At 38.9% G+C, this 25,578-nt stretch overlaps 1 protein-coding gene and 4 pseudogenes across 2 annotated transcripts in view; 3 read left to right on the forward strand and 2 right to left on the reverse strand.

Moving 5' to 3' along the window:
• The window catches only part of LOC136847040 (heparanase-like), a 196,673-nt gene that overhangs the window by 49,640 nt on the left and 121,455 nt on the right, over positions 1-25,578 (reverse strand). The gene's annotated exons all lie outside the window — the stretch shown is intronic.
• Positions 9,588-10,287, forward strand: LOC136847483 (cytochrome c oxidase subunit 2-like; annotated as a pseudogene).
• LOC136846980 (ATP synthase subunit a-like) lies at positions 10,533-11,207 on the forward strand (annotated as a pseudogene).
• On the forward strand, positions 11,216-12,249 carry LOC136847484 (cytochrome c oxidase subunit 3-like; annotated as a pseudogene).
• Positions 12,973-15,363, reverse strand: LOC136846981 (NADH-ubiquinone oxidoreductase chain 5-like; annotated as a pseudogene).

The raw sequence follows: 25,578 nt of genomic DNA on the forward strand, positions 1-25,578 counted from the left end.
AAAATATGACTTCTTCAATACATAACACATTTTCAGAATCTTTGAGGAAAGGAAATACTCCACCAGTAAGCACAGTTTCTCTGAAGTATTCGCCATTCCATGACTGTCCTTTTTCTTTGATGATCCACATTAACCGTTTGGCTGTGAAACAGAGAAAAATTCCCAAACACTCAGGATATTTCACAGCTTAGCAAACTTCATCGCTGAAATCATCCAACTTTGCAGCCCAAATGATGTCATTTTTATGATTTGGCTTCCAGACTGTGTATATGAGGAATTCATCTGATGCAGTAACATGGAGAAAGTCAGCTTCATCCCAGTGTTTAAGAAATGAACCACAATTCCATGCACGGTCTTCTCTCTGTTGCTGAGTGATGTTGGGTTTGCTGATAACATGAAATGGCTTGATACCAGATTTTTTCAACTCATGATATACAGCATTATTACTTCTCTTCTTTCCCCTTTTTGTTTCTAGTTCAAGAGCCAATTTACATAAAGACTTTCTTGGTCTACCCACTACCTCAGCTATGATATCTTTTGACTCCTGAGAAAGGACTTCAGGCCTTCCAAGATTCTCACTCTTTTGCGGTGACAGTCATATGGATTTTTGTTCCAGTTTCTTTTAACAAAGGATTAATCTCTTTTAATGTATCCCTGGCCTCTCTGAAGGTTATAGCCCAGATTCGGTCAATCCATCTGATTTCCTCCGAGTCGTTAGCCATGGCTGTATCTAACTCCGTCACTCAGTCTGAAAATACAAGAAATGTAAAATGAAAAATAGCTGAATAGAAACTTAAAATAATGTACTTGGAGACAGGCTATAGCAGAAAACTTCATAACTTTCCATTTGTTCTGTGGAGGGGGCTCTAATTTCAGAAACACCCAGTATATATATATATATATATATATATATATATATATATATATATATATATATATATATATATATATATATATATATATATATATATATATATATATATATATATATATATATATATATATATATATATATATGCATGTGCATTTTCCTCGATGGTTACACAGGGCCCTGTTGCTAATATTACGCTACTTACTGTAATTATGCAATTATAGTTGGAAGGTACTCAGAGGCGACATGAGCCATCCCTGGCTATCAGATGTGCTTCTTAGCCCGTCGACCGCTAAACCCTTACTAATGTTTAACTTTTCAAACTGAACTTGCTTTTAGGTCATAGACCTCAGCTGATTGGTCTCTCATAATTGAAAGGAACCAATAAGGGTCTTCGATGTATGGCACTCATTTGAATTACCACACCAAACCTCAACGATCGTATGGTGTGCGACGACTCAGCAGTATCTATCTGCTCGTTACTCTCTGATCACAAAGACGTACAAGACAACTAGCAGATTTTCTGTTATGTCTCAAGCATGAATTTCTATATAATCAGTTCATATATATATATATATATATATATATATATATATATATATATATATATATATATATATATATACATATATATATATATATATGTGTGTGTGTGTGTGTATATTTTTTTTCTTCTTTTTGAATTTCCCTGGGGTTTGTGATTTTTAGAGATTTTTTACGGGCTGGCAACAGAACTTTATTCAATTGGCCTTGGAGATCTGACTTACATAAAGGGAAATTGTAAAAAACAAAGAACAAGGGATGATTTTAGAAGCTGAAGTCTCTACTTCATATGGAAATGTTACGTAAACACTTGGGATAAATTAAGGAATTATATTTACAAAAGAAAGCATTAGAAGGGAAAATGGGTAATTGAATTGTTAAAGGGCTTGCAACGCCTGAAGATCCTCCTACTGGAGTCTTGACTAAGGACAAGGCACAGTCCTAGATGAGTCCACTGCGAATAGGTCCCTCTGCAAGGGAGATTTACACATTACACGACAGTAAAGGAAAATATAACACAGAATATGATTCGAGTCTGCACTGAGGGTGCCAAGGACTCAAGGACACTTTACAATGGAACACGAAATACTGCAAAAGGAACTGAACAAATGACACAAGGATGAGAAACAACACTGGCACTCGGTAACACTTCAAAAGGGCAAACGTTCGTGACTGAAATGTCTTTACTCACACTTTACCTTATGGGAAGCGGGTCTCTGGTGAAGGATGACGAGAGACAATCACACATGTGACATTGTACTCAGGTTAATGGGTGGGTCCTTTCGAGAATGACGGTAGTACTGGGTTCATTTTAGGAGTCTGGTGTGGACATCTTGGTGGAAAAGTGGAGGGGGACCTCTCAGCATCTTGTATCACTCGCCCGCGTGTATGGCTAACTGCTCACTGCTAACGGCCCAACTGTATCGTGACTGACTGCCCAACGACTACCCAATGACTACTCAACGACTAACCGTGATGTCTCCTGTCCTTCTCTTTTTAAGGCCTCAGCCAAGTGTACTGACCGAGTGCAAAGATTGGTGACTGTGTACAAAAGATGTGTCATTTGCCCAGGTGTTCAGCCATCTGGTTGCCTCTTCCCAGGTATTTTGCAAAAGGAAAGACAATTCAGCTGCTTAATCTGCCCTTAGAAGGTTGTTTTAAGCAGCTTAGTTGGGTTAAGCTGCTTAAGGGAGTCGCACCCAGCCTCTCATTTTTGCCCCTTTCAATGTCTGTTTCAGGTAAAGAAAGGACAGATCGAACTGTTGATAACTTTGTTTTGATATCTAGGTTCTACTTTCAATAAACTACGTGCAAATTAAGGGTCGTCTGTGCAGCGACTTCTTGTATTATAATAGCTCCCCACTGAAGAAAACATCCGCACCTCCTTCAGGTGCGCATGTTGATATTCAAGAAGTCGGCACAGATGCTTTACGTTACTCTCCTCAACACAAAAGATGGAAAAGCTGCTCTTTACTTTATCTCCCACACAAAAATTGAAAGAAGTTTTACTTTACTTCCAACATACAACACACATTAATAGTAACTACTTTAATAGGGCACATTAATTTCTTCAAGTTTATGGTATACATTATTTTAAGATTACGAGGACAGGATAATTTTGAGGCAGGTGACAAAATTTAAGAATTAATTTACATATAAGTTCCTTCCCATTTATATATATATATATATATATATATATATATATATATATATGTGTGTGTGTGTGTGTGTGTGTGTGTGTGTGTGTGTGTGTGTGTGTGTGTGTTATTTGACAGACCAACTCCCAAACGTCCTCCTAATTATAGTGCACTTTTCCCACTCAGGAAAAAAAATTTGGACGCCTCAAACCCAAACTAATAATTTCTAAATTATTTACATAGTTTTTACTAGTATAATTAATTCATTTTTAAAATACTAGTTTTATAGTAATAGCATGCTTGATAAAAAGGTCGTCTTGATAGGGCGAATAATAGTCCAGGCAAATTAGCAGTTTTAGGGAAAAAAAATCATAAGTTTTTTATATTTGGCAGGAAGACTCTTCAAGGGTCATAGAACAAAAATCTAAAGAGTTCCCCTCCATCAAGTGTGTGCTTCCCCATTTTTTGGGGGGAAAACCCCCCTTTGGAGGGTACTTCTCATATTTACCCTTTTTTCTCAAAAACGGTGCATCGGACGGGTCAAAGGTATATGGAGTAAAAAAATAGAAAATTAAATTCTCCACAACTTCTTTTCTATGTCTTTTAGCTCTAAATATTACGGTTTTTGCGGAAATGATGTCGAAAGTAGTCGACTCATTTTCGCCAATATTAGAAAAAATCATTTTGTCCTTACGCTTTGCTTTATAACGATGAAATGATGGAGGATGAGTCTTGAATGATGAAAGAAGTTGTTCTACATGCTGTCTGTCGTTATCATCAATAGTAAGTTCTTGAAGCATGAGTTTCGCCAATGCACAGTATGTCAGCATGTGAGCTCTAATAGCTCGAGCATATGCATGTCCTGACAGCATGTGTGGTACTGATGAAGAATCATAAACAGTGGACCATAGTTCTGAAATTCCACTACCATCCATGATGTATCCAATGGACCCAAGATACGACATAAGGAGATGAAATCCTCCCAGCCTTACAATTATATTGCTAAGTTCACCATTTGGATTGAGGAAACTATATCCTTGGCTTTGATGTAGAGTGGCTGGTCAAAAGTTACAAAGCATATCACTTGCTTTGTTTTTTTGTTTCCTCAGCAGCATAGTTTAAAGCACTTAGCACCGTATTGTACTCAGTTGGTGGTAGGCTTATGAAAGGCAGTGCAAGAATTTTTGACTGCTCATAAGAATGAGCATAGGTTATACCCTCCATGAAACCTTGCCATGATGGGAAGGAAGGGGTTTGGAGAAATTTTCCATACATCCACAAAACATCCTTTGGTGCTGGGGTTGAAACATAATGTACATCTTCCCTGTTACACACATTTTCCAGTTCTAAGGCATTCAAACCTTGTTTTTGTTTGCCCTCAAACTTTCTTATTTTAATGTTTCCAGCTGCAGCAATCTCATTTGAGGATGGGATACTTCTCAATTTATTTATTTCCTGAGTTTTTGCAGTTCTTGATGGAGTTATGCACTTTATTCCACCCACTGAATGAAATGTTCCTTTGCCAGACAAGGTTTGAATGTTGAAGTCTGCATTATCAAAAACATACTGACAAAATGAATCTCCTTCCACATCTGGTTTCAAGAAATTGCAGCCGATGACTCAAACAGTGAGACATCACTATAGGCAGAGCAAAATCCAAAGTTTGATACTGTGTTAACAATGGTTCTAGAGCCAGTTTTCCGAAATAAATATCCTGCCAAACCAAGCAATAGGCAGGACAAAAATGATTGGGGACGTGTTGCAGAAATTATTGCATGTGCAATTGCTGTACATTTCTTTTGTAATTTTCCCTATCATTTTTTTTTTTTTTTTTTTGAACAACTAGTTCTAAGAAGGCATGTAATGTTTCAGGCACATCATCATCTGCATTTTTCATAAATTCAGTGACATCTGGATAATCTGTGATATTGTAGGATTTGTTCTATCCTCACGGATTATAGTTGCTGCAGTTTTTACGATTCTTAATCTTTCATCTTTCTCACTTTTTTCTCTCTGTGTACCAGGTATTGGTCAGTTTTAGTCCAGAGCCACGGAAACAAACTAATGTTGATCTTTTCTTCATTTGAAAGAACATTACTCTATCTTCATATGTGTCCATTAACCTATTTTTCAATGTTTTTTCAGTTACAGATGAACTTTCTGGCATATTTTCTTCAAGATTTTTCATTAAGTCATGTAAAGTGAATTGGCATTCTTCTGATTCCTCAATGTACCTACATAGTTTTTCAAAAGCACAGTCAATATGCTCATATTTTGGACGTCCTCTTTTTAAAGATGATGATGTGTTGGTAAAAAAAGTTTGAATAGCAAACTTCATGATAACGGGCTTCTTCAGCAACAAGACACAGGACACTGTTAGCTCGTTTGAATACTTTGCCACCTAGTTCATCTTTTCTTTCTTTAGCAAAGTCTGAAATTTTCTTTTTCAGATGCAGAATTCTAACTTCCCAAATTTTTCTGCGTCTGCTCACATTCTTTTTCTTTTCAATTGCAGTATCACATATATCACTACAGAAAAGCACTTGGTTTTGAAATCAAATTTTCTTCTGATCTCGTGGTTTGCTTTGTTTCTTGCAACCTTTTCTTTTCTTTTTTTTCATCTCTGGCAATATTTTTTCTCTTTTATGTACTCACGCCTACATATTTTATGCACTTGAATAGTGTTCACTTCCTTTAGCATTTCAAAATGTCCGTCATTTCTAATTTTACTGACACGTCTCAAATTATGTACACCATCTTCCACTTTCACTGTTTCACCTTCACTTAATGTCTTTTGGCAACAGAAACACATCTCATTTCTTGAAGCCATGGTAAATATTTTGTTGTGTTCACTTAACTCTATATCATTACCATTACTTCTGAAAATAATCTCATTCTATTCTGAAAAGAAAGAAATCACAAACCTGTTTACCACAAGTGAAGAGAGAAATGTACATGGTATAATGTTATTTTCAAGCTTGTTCAGTAACAATTTACAAGAAAAGCTTTTGATATAAAAGCAATATAGGCATGGACATCTCAGGATTTACAGTTTTATATTTGTTATTCCCTTCCCCCTTCTTCTAATATTTAGACCAAAACAAGGATACCAAATGAAACCTGAATCTCTACTCTACAATGTCATCTATATGATATTTTGAGGATAAATTATGAATTTCAAAGTTATTAAGCAAAGTGTAAGGACCAAATGCATTTTTTTTAATATCGGCAAAAATGAGCCTACTACTTTTGACCTCATTTGTGCAAAAACTGTAATAATTAGAGCTAAAAGACATAGAAATAAAGTTGTGGAGAATTTAATTTTCTATTTTTTTGCTCCATATACCGTTGACCCGTCCGATGCACCGTTTTTGAGAAAAAAGGGTAAATATGAGGAGAAGTACCCTCCAAAGGGGGGTTTTCCCCCAAAAAAAGGGGGAAGCACACACTTGATGGAGGGGAACTCTTTAGATCTTTGTTCTATGACCCTTGAAGAGTCTTCCTGCAAATATAAAAAACTTATGATTTTTTTCTCCAAAAGGGCCTTTTTTCGTCTAATTTGCCTGGACTATAATGAAAGCCTGCCTTTCTGCTATTATCACCCACTCACTCTACACAAGAAAAAACTATATTTAATGGAATTACACCATCCCCTTAAAGATCAAAACTTTACGCGCCTTTACACTAAAACATAATCGCCATAAGGTAAAGATAAGCTAAATCACCAAGCTTACAGGCTCATACCCCGTCTATGAAAACTTTTTCTCTTTTCAATTCTACTAATTCATCCTTCAACACTACTATTCTCCTCAACACTTATCACAGGAGCCATTATTGCTATTTCTTCGCCCACCTGATTCACCAGGTGAATTGGACTCGAACTAAATCTACTCTCCTTCATTCCCCTAATTTTTTCAAAGCAAAATACCTTCTCCTCAGAAGCCGCCTTAAAATACTTCCTAATCCAAGCAATAGGATCAGCAGTTCTACTAGCAAGAGCCTCCACACTTCTAATCATGATCACTGCCTCCAAAGTAGTCATTCTCTGTACACTCCTTCTTAAAACAGGGGCCGCCCCCCTCCACTTGTGACTCATCCCGATCATACAAGGCATCTCATGACCACAATGCATTATTTTAATGACCATTCAAAAAGTAGCGCCAATAGCAATAGTCACTTATACTCTATCCCCAAGAACGCTAACAATCATTATAAGGGCCTCCATCATATCAGCAGTTCTCGGGTGAATTGGAGGTCTTAATCAGACACTCCTCTGTAAAATCATAGCCTACTCATCTATCAGACACAGGGTGAATATTAGCCGCCATCTCGTTAAACACTACCATCTGGGCAAATTACCTTCTAATTTACAGAATCATTTCTGCTTCGCTGGTAATCATAATAGATCAAAACCAGCTCTACCATATCAAACATCTCATATCACTTTCTTACTCTCAAATAAACAAAATTAGAGTTTTCCTCCATTCTTAGGATTTTTACCCAAACTAAGAGTTATTAAAGAATTAAGCAGACAAACTTCCATTCTATGAGTTAGATCGCTAACAATAAGAGCCCTAATTACGCTCTTCTTTTACACCCGAATTAGAATCACCTCTCTTACTCTAAAATCACCCAAAATAGCAACCTTCAGGCCAACCCACTAACAAAGAATAGCGGTATTCAGCCTAATTAGTCTCACGCCAATCCTGTTCCCCCTAGCCCTTATAATTCAATTTTAAGGTTTTAAGTTAATTAAACTAGTAACCTTCAAAGTTCCCAACAAGAGTATCAATCCCTTAAACCTTATAAGCTAAGGTATAGTCATATTTTCAAGATTGCAGCCTGACACTTTAAATTTAAACTACATAGCCTGGATAGGGAGAGTAATTCCCATGCATAGATTTACAATCTATTACCTTTTATCGGCCACCTACCCACACAATGGTGGCTTTTCTCAACAAACCATAAAGACATTGGAACTCTATATTTCATCTTCGGAGCATGAGCAAGCATAGTAGGCACATCACTAAGACTCTTAATTCGGGCCGAATTAGGACAGCCAGGCAGATTGATTGGAAATGATCAAATCTACAACGTAATTGTCACTGCCCACGCGTTCGTAATAATTTTCTTCATAGTTATACCAATCATAATTGGTGGTTTGGCAATTGACTAGTACCCCTAATGCTAGGAGCGCCAGACATAGCATTCCCATGAATAAATAACATAAGATTCTGACTCCTCCCTCCCTCTCTAACGCGACTTCTTTCTAGGGGAATAGTAGAAAGAGGTGTTGGTACCAGATGAAGTATCTATCCACCCCTAGCAGCAGGTACTGCTCACGCCAGAGCCTCAGTAGGCCTCGGTATTTTTTCCTTCCACTTAGCCTGGTTTCCTCAATCTTAGGGGCCGTCAATTTCATCACCACAATAATCAATATATGAACTCCCAGGATAACTGTGGACCAACTACCCCTATTTGTATAAGCCATATTCTTAGCGGCCATTCTACTTCCCCTCTCTCTACCAGTTCTAGCTGGAGCCATTACTATGCTTCTAACAGATCAAAACCTAAACACATCTTCCTTCGACCCTGCTGGAGGGGGAGACCCAATTCTCTACCAACACCTATTCTGATTCTTTGGTTACCCAGAAGTATATGTTCTAATTCTACCAGCCTTCGGTATAATCTCTCACATCGTAAGGCAAGAGTCAGGGAACAAAGAATCGTTTGGAACACTAGGAATAGTCTATGCCATAATAGCAATTGGAGTCCTTGGCTTTGTTGTCTGAGTCCATCACATGTTCACCTTTGGAATAGACGTAGACACAAGAGCATACTTCACTTCTGCCACAATAATTATTGCTGTACCAACAAGAATAAAAATTTGCAGATGATTAGCCACCCTTCATGGTACACAATTCACCTATAGCCCCTCATTAATCTGAGCCCTAGGATTTATTTTCCTATTCACCATAGGAGGATTAACAGGAGTAGTCCTAGCCAACTCATCTATTGACATCAATCTCCACGACACATATTATGTAGTCGCCCACTTCCACTATGTCCTGTCCATAGGAGCAGTATTTGGCATTTTCACCGGAATAGGCCACTGATTCCCCCTATTTACCGGGCTGTCACTCCACCCCAAATGATTAAAAATTCACTTCACAACAATATTCATTGGAGTAAATCTAACTTTTTTCCCACAACACTTCTTAGGATTAAATGGCATGCCTCGACAGTACTCCCATTATCCAGGTGCCTACACAACATGAAATGCTGTATCTTCAGTAGGGTCATCAATTTCCCTGATCGCTGCATTAGGATTCATCATAGTAGTATGAGAAGCACTCACATCTAAACGACCTGCCCTATTCTCCCTATTCATGCCAACTTCTATTGAGTGGCAACACAAATTCCCACCAGCAGATCACAGATACATAGAAATCCCCCTAACAGCTAACTATCTAAAATGGCAGATCATTGCATAGGATTTAAGCTCCAAATAGGAGACTTAGTTTCTTTTAGAAACAATGGCAACATGAAAAGCCCTTAACCTCCAAGACAGCATCCCCTCTTATAGAACAACTAATCATTTTCCACAACCAAGCAATACTAGTTCTAATCCTAATCACCACCCTAGTTGGGTTCATACTCTCATCGCTATTCCTCAACTCCCTAACCAACTGAATTTTGCTAGAACATCAAACTATCGAGACGATTTGAACAATTCTACCTGCAATTATCTTAATCTTTATTGCTCTTCCATCTCTGAGTTTACTCTACTTGCTCGATGAGGTAAACAACCCTAGAGTCACCCTCAAAGCTATTGGACCACAATGATACTGAAGATACGAGTACTCGGATTTCACTCAGATCAGATTCAACTCATGCATAGTGTCAAGACACGATATCACAGAAAGAGAGTTTTGACTTCTAGAGGTGGATAATCGAACAATCTTACTGATAAACACCCAAATCTGAGCCCTAATTAGAGCAGGAGACATTATTCACTCATGAACAGTTCCAGCCCTAGGAGTAAAAGCAGACGCAGTACCCGGACTACTTAATCAAATCAGGTTTCAAATCAACCGGCCAGGGTTATTCTACAGGCAATGTTCAGAAATTTGCGGAGCAAATCACAGATTCATGCCAACTGTCATAGAAAGAACTTCAATTAAATCCTTGTTAAACTGAATTTCATCTAACAGTAATAACTCATTAGATGACTGAAAGCAAGTGTAAGTCTTTTAAACTTACAATAGTGGTTACACCTACTTCTAATGATTAAAATTAGTTAAAACATAGCATGAGTAATATTTTAAAATTCCTCAAATAGCCCTGCTATTATGACTAAACCTCTACATATTTTTCACAGTGATACTAGCTCTAATCATTATCTCAAGATACTTTATCAAAACACCTATTAAAACTGACCCCAACGTAGCTCCTATAAAAACAGACCAAGCAAACTGAAAATGATGACAAACCTGTTTTCAAGATTTGTCCCAATCTCCAGAATTAACCACCTGTCTTTAAATTGAGCATCCACAATACTCGGACTACTATTTATCCCCTACCCATTTTGAGCTATACCATCACGTTCCTCACTGATATGGTCCTCAGTAACAACATCCCTGCACAAAGAATTCAAAACCCTGCTAGGACCAACCAACCCAGAAAGAACTATTATATTCGTCTCTCTATTTAGATTCATCATATTCAACAACTTCTTAGGAGTCATACCCTACATCTTCACAAGAACAAGACACATATCAATAACACTATCCCTAGCTCTACCACTATGAATAGCATTTATACCATTTGGATGAATTAACCGGACCCAACACATAATCGCCCACCTTGTGCCAGCAGGGACCCCAGGACCGCTCACGCCAGTAATAGTGCTAATCAAAACCATTAGAAAAGTAATTCGCCCAGGAACTCTGGCCATTCGACTAGCAGCCAACATAATCACCAGGCACCTCCTCTTAACACTTATAGGAAACACAGGACCCCACTTAGGCCACACAGCAGTATCTATACTAGTATTAGCCCAGATCCTTCTTCTAATTTTAGAAGCAGCAGTTGCTGTAATTCAATCCTATGTATTTGCCGCTCTAAGAACCCTTTACGCTAAAGAAGTAAACTAATGCCAAAACACGGACATCATGCCTACCATCTAGTAAACGTCAGACCATGACCCCTTACCGGATCCATTAGAGCCATAATACTTACCATTGATTCCACCAATTCAACATAGACCTCTTAATTCTAGGAATCACAGCAACCTTATTGACAATAATCCAATGATGGCGAGATATCACACGAGAAGGAACATACCAAGGTCTCCACACATCAAAAGCAGTCAATGGTCTCCAATGAGGAATGATTTTATTTATTGCCTCCGAAGTCCTCTTTTTCTTTTCATTCTTCTGAGCCTTTTTTCTCAGTAGACTATCCCCTACAGTAGAGCTAGGAACATGTTGACCACCAGCAGGAACCAACATCTTCAACCCATTTCAAATTCCTCTTCTTAATACAGCAATTTTGCTAGCCTCAGGAGCCACAGTAACTTGAGCATACCATGCTCTTGTCGCATCCAACCATACCCAGGCCCTTCAAAGCCTAGCACTCACTGTAACCTTAGGCATTTACTTCACAGCCCCTCAGGCCATAGAATACTATACGAAGCCCCTTTCACAATCGCAGACTCCATTTACGGATCAACATTTTTTGTAGCCACGGGGTTCCACGGACTTCACGTAGTCATTGGATCCTGCTTCCCTCTTGTGTCCCTATACCGATTATATATATGTCACTTTTCATTGGCTCACCACTTCGGCTTTGAAGCAGCTGCCTGATACTGCCACTTCGTAGACATAGAATGGCTGTTCCTATATATTTCAATCTACTGGTGAGGGGGATAATTAAATGATTATCTAGAATAAATACTACAATTGACTTCCAATCAATTAGTCTGGTATTTCCAGGATGACCAGTGTTAATCGCAATTACTCTCATCGTCATCATTTTGATTATTTCAATAGCTAAAAAACCATTGCTGACCAGAAAAAAAGATCCCCATTCGAATGTGGATTCGACCCTAAGGGATCCGCTCGCCTGCCTTTCTCACTACAGTTCTTCCTAATTGCTATTATTTTATTGATTTTTGATGTAGAAATTACCCTCTTACTCCCCCTAACCACATTATCACCTTTGCAAACATAAAAATGTGAACTGTGACAGGTCTATTCTTCCTTCTCATCTTACTCTTGGGACTATCATGAATGAATACAAGGAGCCCTAGAAGATCAGAATAAGAGATCATAGGCAACTATGATATTTGATTTGCACTCATAAGGTGCTCCAAGGAGCTGATCTTAGTTGAAAAGTGAACATCGCACCAAGTTTCGACCTAGGCCACGGTAAACACCTTCAATTAATTAGTTAAAACCACTGTTACTGGTACCATTGAACTCAAGTTCTAACTAAAGGAAAAACAAGAAGGAGAGGAAGCTTCTAACTTCAGTCTCAGGCAGTTAAATTCTGTCATTATTCCTAGCTTTTTATAGTGTAATTAACACGCTACATTTTCATTGTAGAGCCAAAGGTACCAACCCTTTTTAAAACACTCAAGGGCAAATCTGCCTCCTTTACAGCTTCAATGTAACGCTCATAATATTAAGCTTCTTAAGTTTAAATAATTAACAATAACCCCACTGATCAAACCAGTAAAATCATTGAACAAGTTTAATTCTATTTTCCTGAATGGACTGAAGGTAGCCAGAAGATTTTATTACAGTTCTATAAATACCTTGTCCACTGTAATACTCAGACCAGCTGCCATCTCCCAACTGAGAGTAGACAGAGCCTCCTCCTAAAATCTTTCATCTAGCACCAATAGTAGACGGCAGGGGCATAAATCACATGGAACCAGAAAACACAACCACAGGATACAATCTTAAAGACTTAAGTTTATAATTCTCTACCATCAAATTCAATACGTACCCCACGAACCCGCCGACCAAGCTAACAGCCAAAGCAAACAGTTTCATAAGCAGAGTCAAACAAATTATAGCAGGAGCTGGAAATACAAGTCAAGAAACATCAGCCCCACCCACTACAGCCCCAGCCCTCAATGCAAGCATAGGTCAAGTTATTAAAACATCAGAATCACTCACTGAAGAAATGGAACTCAAGTTGTAGTCCCCACTGAGCCTATAATAAACCAGATGAAACCTGTAGCAAACAGTAAGACCAGTAGCCAAAGCTAGTAATCAAAAATAAACCTCATTTAGAGGATTCAAGAAAGCCACCTCTAAAATTAAATCCTTAGAGTAAAACCCAGCTAAAAATGGAAAACCACAAAGAGCAAGATTAGCCAAATTAATACATATCACCCTAATAGGCATAAAATTAACTAAACCCCCTATTATACGAATATCTTGATAATCTCCAACTCTGTGAATAATGGACCCAGCACACATAAACAAAAGAGCCTTAAACAAAGCGTGAGTTAGTAGATGAAAAAAGCCAAAGTAGCCCACCCTAGCCTTAAAATAGTGATTATTACACCTAATTGCCTCAAAGTAGAAAGAGCAATACTTTTCTTTAGATCAGTCTCAAAATTAGCCCCCAACCCAGCCATAAATATAGTTAAACAACCCAACAACAATAACAAAGTCCTGGCAAAAGAAGACATCAATCTCAGACTGAATCGAATTAAAAGATAAACCCTGGCAGTAACTAACGTAGAAGAATGAACTAAAGCAAAAACAGAAGTCGGAGCTGCCATTGCCGCAGGAAGTCAAGCAGAAAAAGGAATCTGGGCCCTTTTAGTCATAGCCGCCAACACAACTAAAAAGATAACATACCTGTTAGCAATAGACTCCTATCCCACATAAAAATAAAAATTTCAGCCCCCTAAACTTAACATCAGAGAAATACTAAGTAAAATAGCGACATCGCCCACCCGATTTGACAAAGCGGTCAGCATACCAGCGCCAGCAGACTTTTCATTTTGATAGTAAATAACCAAAGCATATGACACTAAGCCCAGGCCATCCCACCCCAACAAAATACTAATTATGTTAGGACTAATAACCAACAAAAGCATAGAAAGAACAAATCCTAAAACCAAATACATAAAACGCCCGATATTATAATCCCTGGACATGTAACCACCTCTATAGAATAAGACTATAGAAGAAATAAAACAAACAAAAGACATAAACCTCATCGACATTCAATCAACAATCAAAGCTATTTCAATGCTAGCCCTATTAATTCTAATCGATTCCCAGTCCAAAAAATAACAACAACCAGAAAAAAGTAAGTTTAAAGAAGTAACTAAACTAGCAATAGACACAATCAATAAAAGCACCATACTCCTTAAATTCATTTTATTATTCCACAACACTGCCTAAAATAAAAAAATAAAAATTACATCTTTGGACTCACAAACCAACATTTTATTTAAACTATTTAAGCTTTTAACAAACCAAAATCGAACCCTTCAACACTAAATCATTTAAAGGCAACCAATGAAGCATTAAAACTAAATACTCTTGAACCTTACCAGAATAACAAGAAAACAAAGCCCTAAAATACTTCCCATGTTAAACGGAGACATGCAGTTAGCATGCCTTGAAGAGGTGGTGTAAATGATACACACAGCATTTATTTTGTAAATGACATCCCCTTTGCGAGATATTGTAATGACGATACCCAATTCGCATTGCTCAATGCTTAGCTAACAGTTCAAAGGATTGCCAACTCGACAGTTGACGGCTGACAACTTACAATGGGGATTTTGACAGTTGTGGGTCAGCAAGAGTATTTACGAGTTTTAATTCGCTAACTTTAAACAACGATAATTTTATGTTTCCACGGCCCACAACTCGGGCAAAGGCTATAAATAGACACTCGCTCAATGTTATGACGGGATAAGCAGACAAATGACGAGGGGTCTGGGACAAAAATAGAATTCTTAAAAAAAAAATTAAAACAAAAGGAAAAAGGAACAGAACGATACAAGTGAGGGGCGTGACCGAGTACTAAAAGGTGGGACACGTCTCTTGGTTTACTAAGGTGGCATTAAAATCACAAGGGCAGGAGTCTATCACTCATGATTCATTAAAAGTAGAAAAACAGAAAAATAAATAAATAAATAAAAGAGTAAATGATATTGGCAGGAAAGCCAATGAAAATAGAATGAGGTATTTAGTGCTTATGCAGGGATTTATCGTCCGTTGCCTATAGTCTACGCCCCGGACTACCTCTCAGCCCAAGGGCTGGAAAAGGGAACCCAAAGGGCACGACCCCTTTAGGAAGAGCTGACACGCATGCCCTGTGCCAAAGTATGGGCGCAAGGGCACGCCACTTCCCACTCTGTTATTCTTACTGCTAGATAACAAAATGAATTATGTATTTAGAGGCAAATGGTATCCCATATTTTAATTGCCTCTTGTGGTGATAATTTAAGAAAAGCTTAAAGGAAAGATCAACAGAGTAGGATAAGGGATAGAAGTTCCAGAGGAACGGAAGAAGATAGTGAATGGCTTTGACGTCCTCTTCTGGACTAGATGTGCCAAGACCTTCGAAAGATGAAGGGATGGCACAAGTGCCAGGAGAGCTCTAGAGCACTTTGTAGACTACCTGGAATTTCCCACGCCCGTGGTAATTCCGCCATGAACCTCTCCTACTTGGACAGTCGTCCTCGGCCGGGGAATCGGGGCCCGAGGCCGGAGGGCGGCAGGAAGTGAAACACGTGCTCATGTGTTCATTAATTCCATCATATTCACAGTGAAAGAGTAATTCGTACCAATTGACTCACCGCTGGGTCGGGAATTTGAGTAAAATTTGCTATGTTATAATGGAAAAAACCTTAGGTGCAGGAGTGCTTAGGTTTCAACTTCCTTTTTGCCCTGTGTGGGTTAACTGGTAGTTCCCAGGCCTCTCATTTGAAAGATTGGAGTTTGGTCAAGAAGAGTTAGAAATTGAGATATATATATATATATATATATATATATATATATATATATATATATATATATATATATATATATATATATATATATATATATATATATACTGTATATATATATATGCATTGCTACGAATGTCTGAGGGATACTCACTTGATTCTGGGCAGCAACGGATGAACGCAGGGAGTTCCTTACATTGTCGAGAAATCTACGGTATTTATTACACATCTAACTCAATATTAGGACACTTCGTAGACAAACAAAGGAAAATCTGTGGCTTAGGGCCTTCGTCATGTGAGGGAAAATTATGTAAACTCAAGGGTTCTCTTAACTAATTATATATACATAACAAACACATATCAGAAGAATGACGAATTACTGGGCAGGTAATAATAAGGGCCTGCTAAATGAATGAATCCTACACAGAATAAACATTCTATACCGATGATGTCTTCGTAACAGGAAACATCGCAGTAGGGGTAGAAGGGGGACTGCACATGGATAGAGCCGAGTGATTCCACAGTCGAGGTCTATTTGCAATCATATGCAAGACAGTTACTTGCAAGAATATTAAGACACTCAAAGGGAACTGAGGAATGCACAGATGGTGCCAAATAACTCAGTTCGACACTATATGCATAAGTATGTTAACACTGAATGCTCCAACACAAATTACTGAAGGTGATAGCACAATGGAAAATAAATGAAAAATCAGACAGAGAAATAACAGGAATCGTGACTGACTAAGAAACCTTATTCTGGTACATTACCTTCCGTCAAGCTGACGGTGTCCTCATTTGATAGGGTGCTGGCAATGTAGGAGGGAATTAAAATGCCACTACAAAGGTATACTGGTTTGAACCTTGGGGTCGAACAGGTGGAATTCAAGGGTCAGGCAAGGTTAAGGACATCCATCCTTGGTAGTGTTCGGAGTGCTTCTCTCTCTCGATTTCCATTGCATCGTCTGTAAATAACCTTTGGAGATTACGCTGCTTGCGTCTGGTAGGTGACGCAAAGGTCAATCTTTGTCATGTGTTCTATATAGGCCACATGGCAGCAGTTAACCCTCGTGGAGGGTTCAGAATAGGGCTGGACGCCAGCTTTCTCTTTTTTGGCTCCTCCCTTGCCTTGCTTAATGCTGAGAAGGTACAACAGTCACCTGGAACAAGGCCTTAGGCATTCATTTTGGACAGAAAGAAGGGTTAGGCTTAACCATTTTGGGGAATGAAGGAGAAAGTTTATAAAGGGGCAAGTGGAAACCCACAGTTCTAGTAATTAAAACAATTGAAATGAATACTCCCCAACCAAGTTAGTATTCACACCCTAGATCAGGTGGGAATGATTACCAGTAAGCCAACTCACTTAAAGACTTTACTTTACTTCTCTCTCATTTCCCTTTGGTGCCTTATAATTTAACTTAAACTTCTACATATCAATTAATTTCAAGAGGCAAAAGAACATTGTGACATGTACATTAACGCAGAATAAACACTTCCTGCTGGAATTGACAAATTCTTATCATTAAATTACTATTACGTTAAGGCAGCGTTAATCAGAATATTCTCACGACGTAATGGTATAGTGAAAACAATGAATTAATACTAGGTTAATTCTAGAGATACGTCATGCACTCTTAACAATAATCAGTTACAAATTTTGCACATGAGCAGTTAGTCTGTCTTGGGAGAAGAGAGGGATCTCTGGAATGGAGATCGGTGACGTGGCCTGGCACTGGAACTAAGGCAGGGACAGGCACTAATAATTGATTTGGAATTTGCTCGTAGTTCGGGACGGATGGAGCTTGGCACTGCTCAGTGCACCCAGGTGGCACTGGCAGAGATTGTGAATCAAGTGTGGGATCTCCTGGAGAGGGATCTATTTGGGGCCCTGGCACTGGCACTGGGGCAGGGCCGGGCACCGGAATGGGATCTGGAATCGATCTTGATTGAGGGGGCCACTGCACATTGCACTCAGGTGGCACTGGCAGTGGAACAAATGCAGGCGTTTGAGGCCTACTCGTGCCTAATGAATGATTTGGGGGATTTGAACCCCTGGATTGCTGTAACTTAGATGGGGGCTGGAAGTCCTGTCCCAGGAGGATGTTATAACCACCAGGGATGTATCTGGTGATTGCAAGGTCGCAAACTTCAGATCTACGAGGTCTCGTGATCCTCACCTTGACAGTAGGAGGTATCATCTTAAAGTGATTGATACCTTCAATCGTGGCGAGTTGCGTCTGTTAATGATAGCTCCATGGGGAAATGTCTTCCCTTATGAGGGGCATTTGTGCGCCAGAATCATCAAATGCCTTGACCTGGCTGGCAGGGCACCTACCTCAGGGAAGTGCCACATAAATGGGACCCTGGGCTGGAGGACCTAAGGATGTTGGGTCTGTGACTGCAAAGGCAAGGGAGGGCATACTTGATTTGTTATTATTTAGGCATTTTGCCCATTGGGCAGAGTGCCCATAGTAAGTCCGGCTATAATCTGTACCTGGCACTGTTCCATTGGAGGGGGCAGGTCCTTTGCCCTTCGTCCATGACCCAGGTGTGGCTCGTTGGGGTGTTGTCCCATTTGAGGACGTAGAGGGGGTTTCTGGCTGATTCTCAGCCTTCAAACGGCACTGTTCAGTGGGGTGCCATATTCTCTTTCAATACCCACTCATGGGTTTCTTATGGGGGTGCCCATTCTTGTGAGGTTGCTGGGAATTGGTTGAGGCAGGCGAGGAGGGATATAATTTTCGTCCATGGGAACTAAGATGAGGATGATGCACATCCCATATGTCAGCCCAACGGCAGCACTTGACCACTGTCTTAGGCACCTTATCGCATAGATGGGTGGCGAGAGCTGGTGAGGCATAAAATAAGAAGTCCTCGAGCTGGAAGAATTCGAGGATATCCTCCACATTAGTGGCTTTCAGAGATTCTAGCCATCATTTTAGGGCCTGGGTCTTTTTGAAGATCCACTCAGACCAGGTTTGGCCTGATTCCTTGGGCATATTTCTCCACCTTTTCCTCTAACGGCCAGGAGTTATTTCAAAAGCCTTTATAATGGCTTGGCGGACAAGGAGGGGGAGCATCGAAAAAAATGACACCTTTCCCTTCAAGGTGCCATCCCAGGATCAGAGACACTTCTTCGGTAGAGGGCTGATAGGTCGTCAGGACTTTTTCATTATGAGGGTGCCGACACTACTGAGGGTTGAGTGATGAGAGGGTGTTGGTGCGTTGTGCCTGCCGTGAGCTGCCATTGCAAGCTGATGAGCTCTTTCTTTCTCCCTCTCCTGTCTATCTGCCTCTTCTCGTTTCTCCTGGACTATTCTCTCCTTCTCCTTCTCCTGCCTTTCTTTCCCCTTCTCCTTCTCCTGCCTTTCTTTCTCCTTCTCCTGTCTTTCTGCCTCTTCTCGTTTCTCCTGGGCTTTTCTTTCTTTCTCTTTCTCCTGCCTTTCATTCTCCTTCTCCTGTCTTTCTGCCTTTTTTCGTTTCTCCTGGGCTTTACCTTCTTTCTCCTTCTCCTGTCTGTCTGCCTCTTCTCGTTTCTCCTGGGCTTTTCTTTCTTTCTCCTTCTCCTGTCTTTCTGACTCTCTTTCCGCCTTGGCATTGTCTACTCTCTGTTGGACCTAGTCCCTCAGGACTTGTCCTGACAGTCCCATTCCTTGCCAGGGGACATGTAGAACTTGAAGTCCTCATTTTGCTGGGCCCTGGACGTCGTAGACATCTGAGATAACATTAATATGGGTGTGACCCGTTAGAAAATCAATATGTCTGAAAAGGCTCAAGTTGTCTGAAAAAGACTCAGTTGTCTGAAAAGACTTAAAATTCAGGTGTCTGAAAAACTCATTTATTCAGAATGAACAGAAATTAGTATGTCTGAATAAGACAGATTTCAGGATGTTTGAAAAAAGACTCAGTAAAAAAATAATGTCTGTATAGGAGAAATTTCAGGGTGTCTAAAAAGACTCAGTTAAAAATTAATATGTCTGAATAAGACAAATTTCAGGATGTCTGAAGCACTCAATTGTTCAGAATGAAATAAAATTCATATGTCAGAATAAGACAAATTTCAGAATGTCTGAGCAGACTCAGTTAAAACTTAATACGTCCAAATAAGACAAATTTCAGGGTGTCCGAAACACTCAATTGTTCAGAATGAATGAAAATTTAGCCCAAACTAATGTAAGCTTTTATGTATATTATATTTTGCGGGGAGACGCTGCAGAACTAATAAAAAAAAGGCTTATGGGGTTATACACTTATGGTGTGTAAAGAAATTTTCCTTGCGCTGTTAAATAATTTTAAATGTGGCGTAATGAAAACAGTACATTGATCCTATTGAATACAAAAATCTCCAATGCATGAGGGTGCAGTCCGGACTGCCGGGAGGTTATGCGTGAACGGAATTGTTATTCTCCGTTATCAAAACAAACCTTAGCTCGCACATGACTAATAGTACCCCAGTGTTTACTTCTGGTCGGTCTCGTGACATCTGCCGTCAATGGGTGAGTCAGGCGGACGGGGGAGGGGGCATGTCTTCTTGACCATGTGTCTGGCTTTTTACCTGAGCCTAAGCTTTTCCCCCGGTCGGGCTTCCTGTAGTAATGAATGAACGAGGAAATTCTCACTGATATATTCATCAATAAATAAATTTACAGGAATACTACGGGCTCGTCGAGGAATATCCTGCTCAGTTAGAGAATAAAAGGTTTATTACTTTCAAAAATCAGGCAAGGTGTGCGGTCGTATGGATAAAAATTAGCGAGCGAAAGAAAGGGATTTATATATGAGCACTGTGCATGCGGTTTTTATAACAATGGAATTTCTAAAGGAACTCACAAATCAATGATGGCGGACCGTATGGGATGCGCCCATGTGGCCTGGAATTGAAGATTCCGTGTCAGAATTACTATTCTCTGACCTTGAAAGCGGAAATTTAAATTCCTAAATCTTCCTAGCTTTTCCTATTGATTGAGAGAGAGAGAGAGAGAGAGAGAGAGAGAGAGAGAGAGAGAGAGAGAGAGAGAGAGAGAGAGAGAGAAATCCAGTGATGCAAAAATACCTGGAGTCAAAGCCTTGGTGGTTGCCTACAGTGTGCCTATCTGGAATAGGGTCTCTATTCCTTTTATCTAACTCTTTGACAAAGCTATTCCCTAGTTCCTATTCTTAAAACATGCAGCTAACATGCGATAGCACAAAATCTTGTGGAATGGTTAATACGTTCTCTCTTCTCATGAACTAATTTGGAATGCACGTGGTCTATCAATTACCTAGCTCTGATTGCAGTCACTTTTCGCAGCTAGCATAAACCTAAACAAAACATTTTGACACGTGGAACTGGCTCGTCTCATGTGCTCAAAATGGTGGGGGGCGGGGTAAGATGTCAGGGTCGTCTCTAATGATGCAGACCATTAGAGCAATTGCATACTCGGCAAGGGTCGCCAGTTGCTTACATTATCAAGAAATGTACTGTATTTATTACACATCTGACTCAATATTAGGACACTTCATAGACAAACAAGGTAAATCTGTGGCTTAGGACCTTCTCCATGTGAGGGAAGATTACATAAACTCAAGGGTTCTCTTAACTAATTATATTTACATAACAAACACAGATTAAAAGAATGACAAATTACTGGGCAGGTAATAATAAGGGCCTGCTGAATTGTAGTGATATAAAGAAAGATTAAATAGGGAAGCATTAGAAAAAGAAAAGAGAGAAGAGAGAGAGAGAGAGAGAGAGAGAGAGAGAGAGAGAGAGAGAGAGAGAGACAACGATTAAGCCTTGGTTGTTATGCATTACAAGGCTAGAAATGTCAAGTAAGCTAACAGCAGGAAACCGTCTTACACGAACTCAAAACAGTGAGCGAGTGTATCGCGCCCAGGGCCATAAAACCAATAAAAAAATCTTGAACCTGTGCCCTCGTGACTGAGCTGACAGAGCACCTCGTCAGGAGTTAACGTTCCAGCCATATCTATAACCCCGCCTTCAATAGGAGGCGTTTACATGAAATTCCATGAAAAGGGGCTGGACAAACATTCTAGGGAGGAGCTATTAACAACTCCTCCTGAGGTCATTTCCAATCAAATCCTCTAAGGAGATATTTTAACAACACCCACAACTGTCCTTCCCAATCAAGCTGTTCGAGGGGAGGCCTTACAGATAATATCTTCCAATGAGGTAACTTCAAGGGAGGAGATGGAAGATAGCAAGGAGAAGTATGGGTTCCAGAGCAGAACGAAGCCAGATAAGAATCATTAGAGTCGCTAGTCACCAATACAAGAGGATGCAGTTCTTCCCCCTAGCTTCAGTGGTCCCAACCAGACTCTGACCGCAGGCTACTTAACCATATTCTGTCCGCGGCTACTTAACCATACTCTGACCGCAGGCTACTTAACCAGACTTAAACTTGACTTCGACTAGCAAGAGTGGTTTTCAAGATAGTAAAACTGTTACTGTAATTGTACTTGTGTATGTAATTAACTTTCATCATTAAATTGAGAAGCTACCCATTTTGTCTCCATTACACCTTTCTGAGAGATATAATTAAATTTCATATAAATCCCTTCCTAATAATGAACTTGTGAGCTGCTGACCAAGGGAAGAGACGCTGTGGATGAATACATCGCCAACTTAGAAGAAAAACGCAGGTAAGAAGGGAACAATAATATGTCACACAAGTTATGGAAATAAACTTGTGCATGACATAAATTTGGTGGCAGTGCTATAGGATCCAAAAGGCGAGACGAAACAAGCAGACATTAACAGAAATATCAGTGTAATTACGTAAGTTACAGTGAAATGAAAGTTTACAAAACGAACTTAGATTTTACGACGGCAAGCAAAACTTATATGAAGAAATTAAATCCTGCAAAAAAGCGTCAAACAGAACTGAACATAAACTGTAATGGTGCGCAACGGAGAAGCAAAACACATAGCTCAATTAACCACAACACAGTAAGCCAGCACATCGTCGAGCAACAACAGGCAGTGAGTGTGTTTAACAAACTATCGCCACGAGTGCAACAGACACAAAGAGGAGTGTATTTTAACAAACTCCGAAGGCGACTACAAAAGAATTCCGTAATAACAACAACCTGTAAGTTATCGAGAAAGTGAGATTTACAGTTCTCTCTCTTTAAATGTGTAAAAAAAGTGAAGAATTTTTAAATTTATAGTAGAGTAAAGATTATTTAACCTCTCTTTATCAAATTGAAAATTAAGGAAACTCTCTCTCTTGTGAATTAAATTTTTTTTGTAAGCGTAATTACAATTATTAGTCTCTCTATGATAATTATTTGTTTGGTAAATAATTTAGAAAGGGAATTCTTAATTTTCTCACTCAGATGGTGATAAATAATTTGAGTAATTACATGCAAATTTGTGTGTTCATTATAATGGATATATATTTTTTTCTTGATGATATGATGCCCAATTTCACATAAGATTTTTTTGTGTGTATTTGAATAATTACTTTTGAAGGATTTATTTTACTTGTGCACTTGAACTCCATTTAACAATTTAAATTTTTTCTACTATTATATTTTGATAGTTTCTTTTATTTTATGGTACTCTGTGCATAGTGTAACATATATATATATATATATATATATATATATATATATATATATATATATATATATATATATATATATATATATATATATATATTTAAAGGACACATATATGCATTTCATAGCTTCAATGCTTTAAGATGTTATCGTGGAAGGTTTGGAGTGAGAGCGAACTAGGTCGAGAGATTCGATGTGAGATTGCTGAAACAGTGCATAGTTTGATTCCTCAGCTTTTTTTGCGAGAAGCTCAGCAATATTGGAGATCAGGTGATCTCCGAAGCGCTATGTATATTCGTGAGTACGTGCGTTACTTTGATCTAGGTTATGCCAAAGTCTGCCCTAAAAGTGAGTTTGATCGTTCATTAACATGATAGAACTGCAGTTATCCAGTCATAACTTTGAAGTGGTTCCAGGCTTTGAAAATCGGCAGATAAGGTAGAGTCTCAAATCTCTGTTTTTATGGGAGAAAATTGAACTTGTGATTTTTACCATGACTTTCTAATCATTATGAACTTATGAACTGGTGTGGGAAATTTAATGTGAATATTCATACCTCTTTTATATTATTATTTTGTTATGTTACGTTTGCCATATCTTGGTTATGCATTTTACACTTTCCATTATTGTGTTTTGTATTTCATGTATTTTTGGGAGTTTTCTATCATATTTAATTCTTTCGACAGATGTCTGTGGACTTGTGGAAATAGCTGGGTGGTTTGATAAAGAGGACATATGCAAGTCATTTGCAATGTCAGTCTCTTTATGTGGTAGACTTTCTTTTTTGTTTTTTTGACATGACGTTTAGTTGTTGATTTGGGAGTATGTGAGATTTTGTGTATTTCCAGGCTATTAGCCATAATGAGACTTCTTTAGTCAGAAGTGCTTCGCAATTTAGAGTTTAGTTATCTGACTCGATAATTCATTTATTATGCATTTTAATCTTTGCTTTGTTTTATTCATTTCTTGTTGGGTTATTTGAATAATAAACCTATTTTTGTAGGAAAGATTGTGTTTCTTTAAATAGTCCATTTAATTGCTTTGAGAATGAGAAGAGAGAGAGAGAGAGAGAGAGAGAGAGAGAGAGAGAGAGAGAGAGAGAGAGAGAGAGAGATCAGTGAGATCAGGGTCGAACCTTTTTACGTCTTCTTCCTGAAATTAGATCGCTTAGATCACGCTACGTACACTTCTAAAACAAGTGTTGATTTGTTCCGTGTAACAGGTGTTAATGGTGGCAGCGGGTAAAAAGTTAAATGGTCTCAATTAGGGTAGCGAAAGAGGGAGATTACTAATAGACTAATTGATAACGTCGATGCCCAAGGCACAGAGTAGCCTCGGGGCAGAAGCGACCAGTCAGTCTTAAGAGGGTGGGTGCGATAAGAGTGTCGAGTTACGTGTGTAACGGGGTGAATTCTTTTTTTTGTTTATATTCGAGCATTCGGGAGTGGTGAATTGTGAAATAGACCTGGGGTGATATGTGGGGCAATTTGGGGTTAACAAAATACCCAAATAAGTGTGATTAGTGGCGATTGTGAGTTAATTAAGCAAAGTGGTGATTCAACAAAAATCACGCTTGTTTTCTCTGCTTCGTCTTCGAGTTGGTGACGTCACAGGTTGCACATAGCTCCGCTTTCTTTCAAATTGGTGAGTACCCCATTCTCGTAAGTTGCGCAGAACTCTGTTTTCTGTTTCACGAGTGTTAGGTACTCAGTTTTCTGTTCTTCTTTTAGAGGGGGTAACTTTCATGTGTTCGGGATAATTTGCTATATTCAGTAACTCTAGTTTCAGCTGGCGACCTGATCTAATTATGTTAATTATCTGTCTTTTTTAGGTAACTTTCAGCCTTAATTGACAAGATTACATGGGTCTTAGGTTAAGCAAGGCAGTATAAATCACAAATATTAATAAGTAAACTCATTCGAAGGACCACATAACATCATATATATATATATATATATATATATATATATATA

This window comes from Macrobrachium rosenbergii, chromosome 16, assembly GCF_040412425.1.
Source record: "Macrobrachium rosenbergii isolate ZJJX-2024 chromosome 16, ASM4041242v1, whole genome shotgun sequence".
Classification (NCBI taxonomy): Eukaryota; Metazoa; Arthropoda; class Malacostraca; order Decapoda; family Palaemonidae; genus Macrobrachium; species Macrobrachium rosenbergii.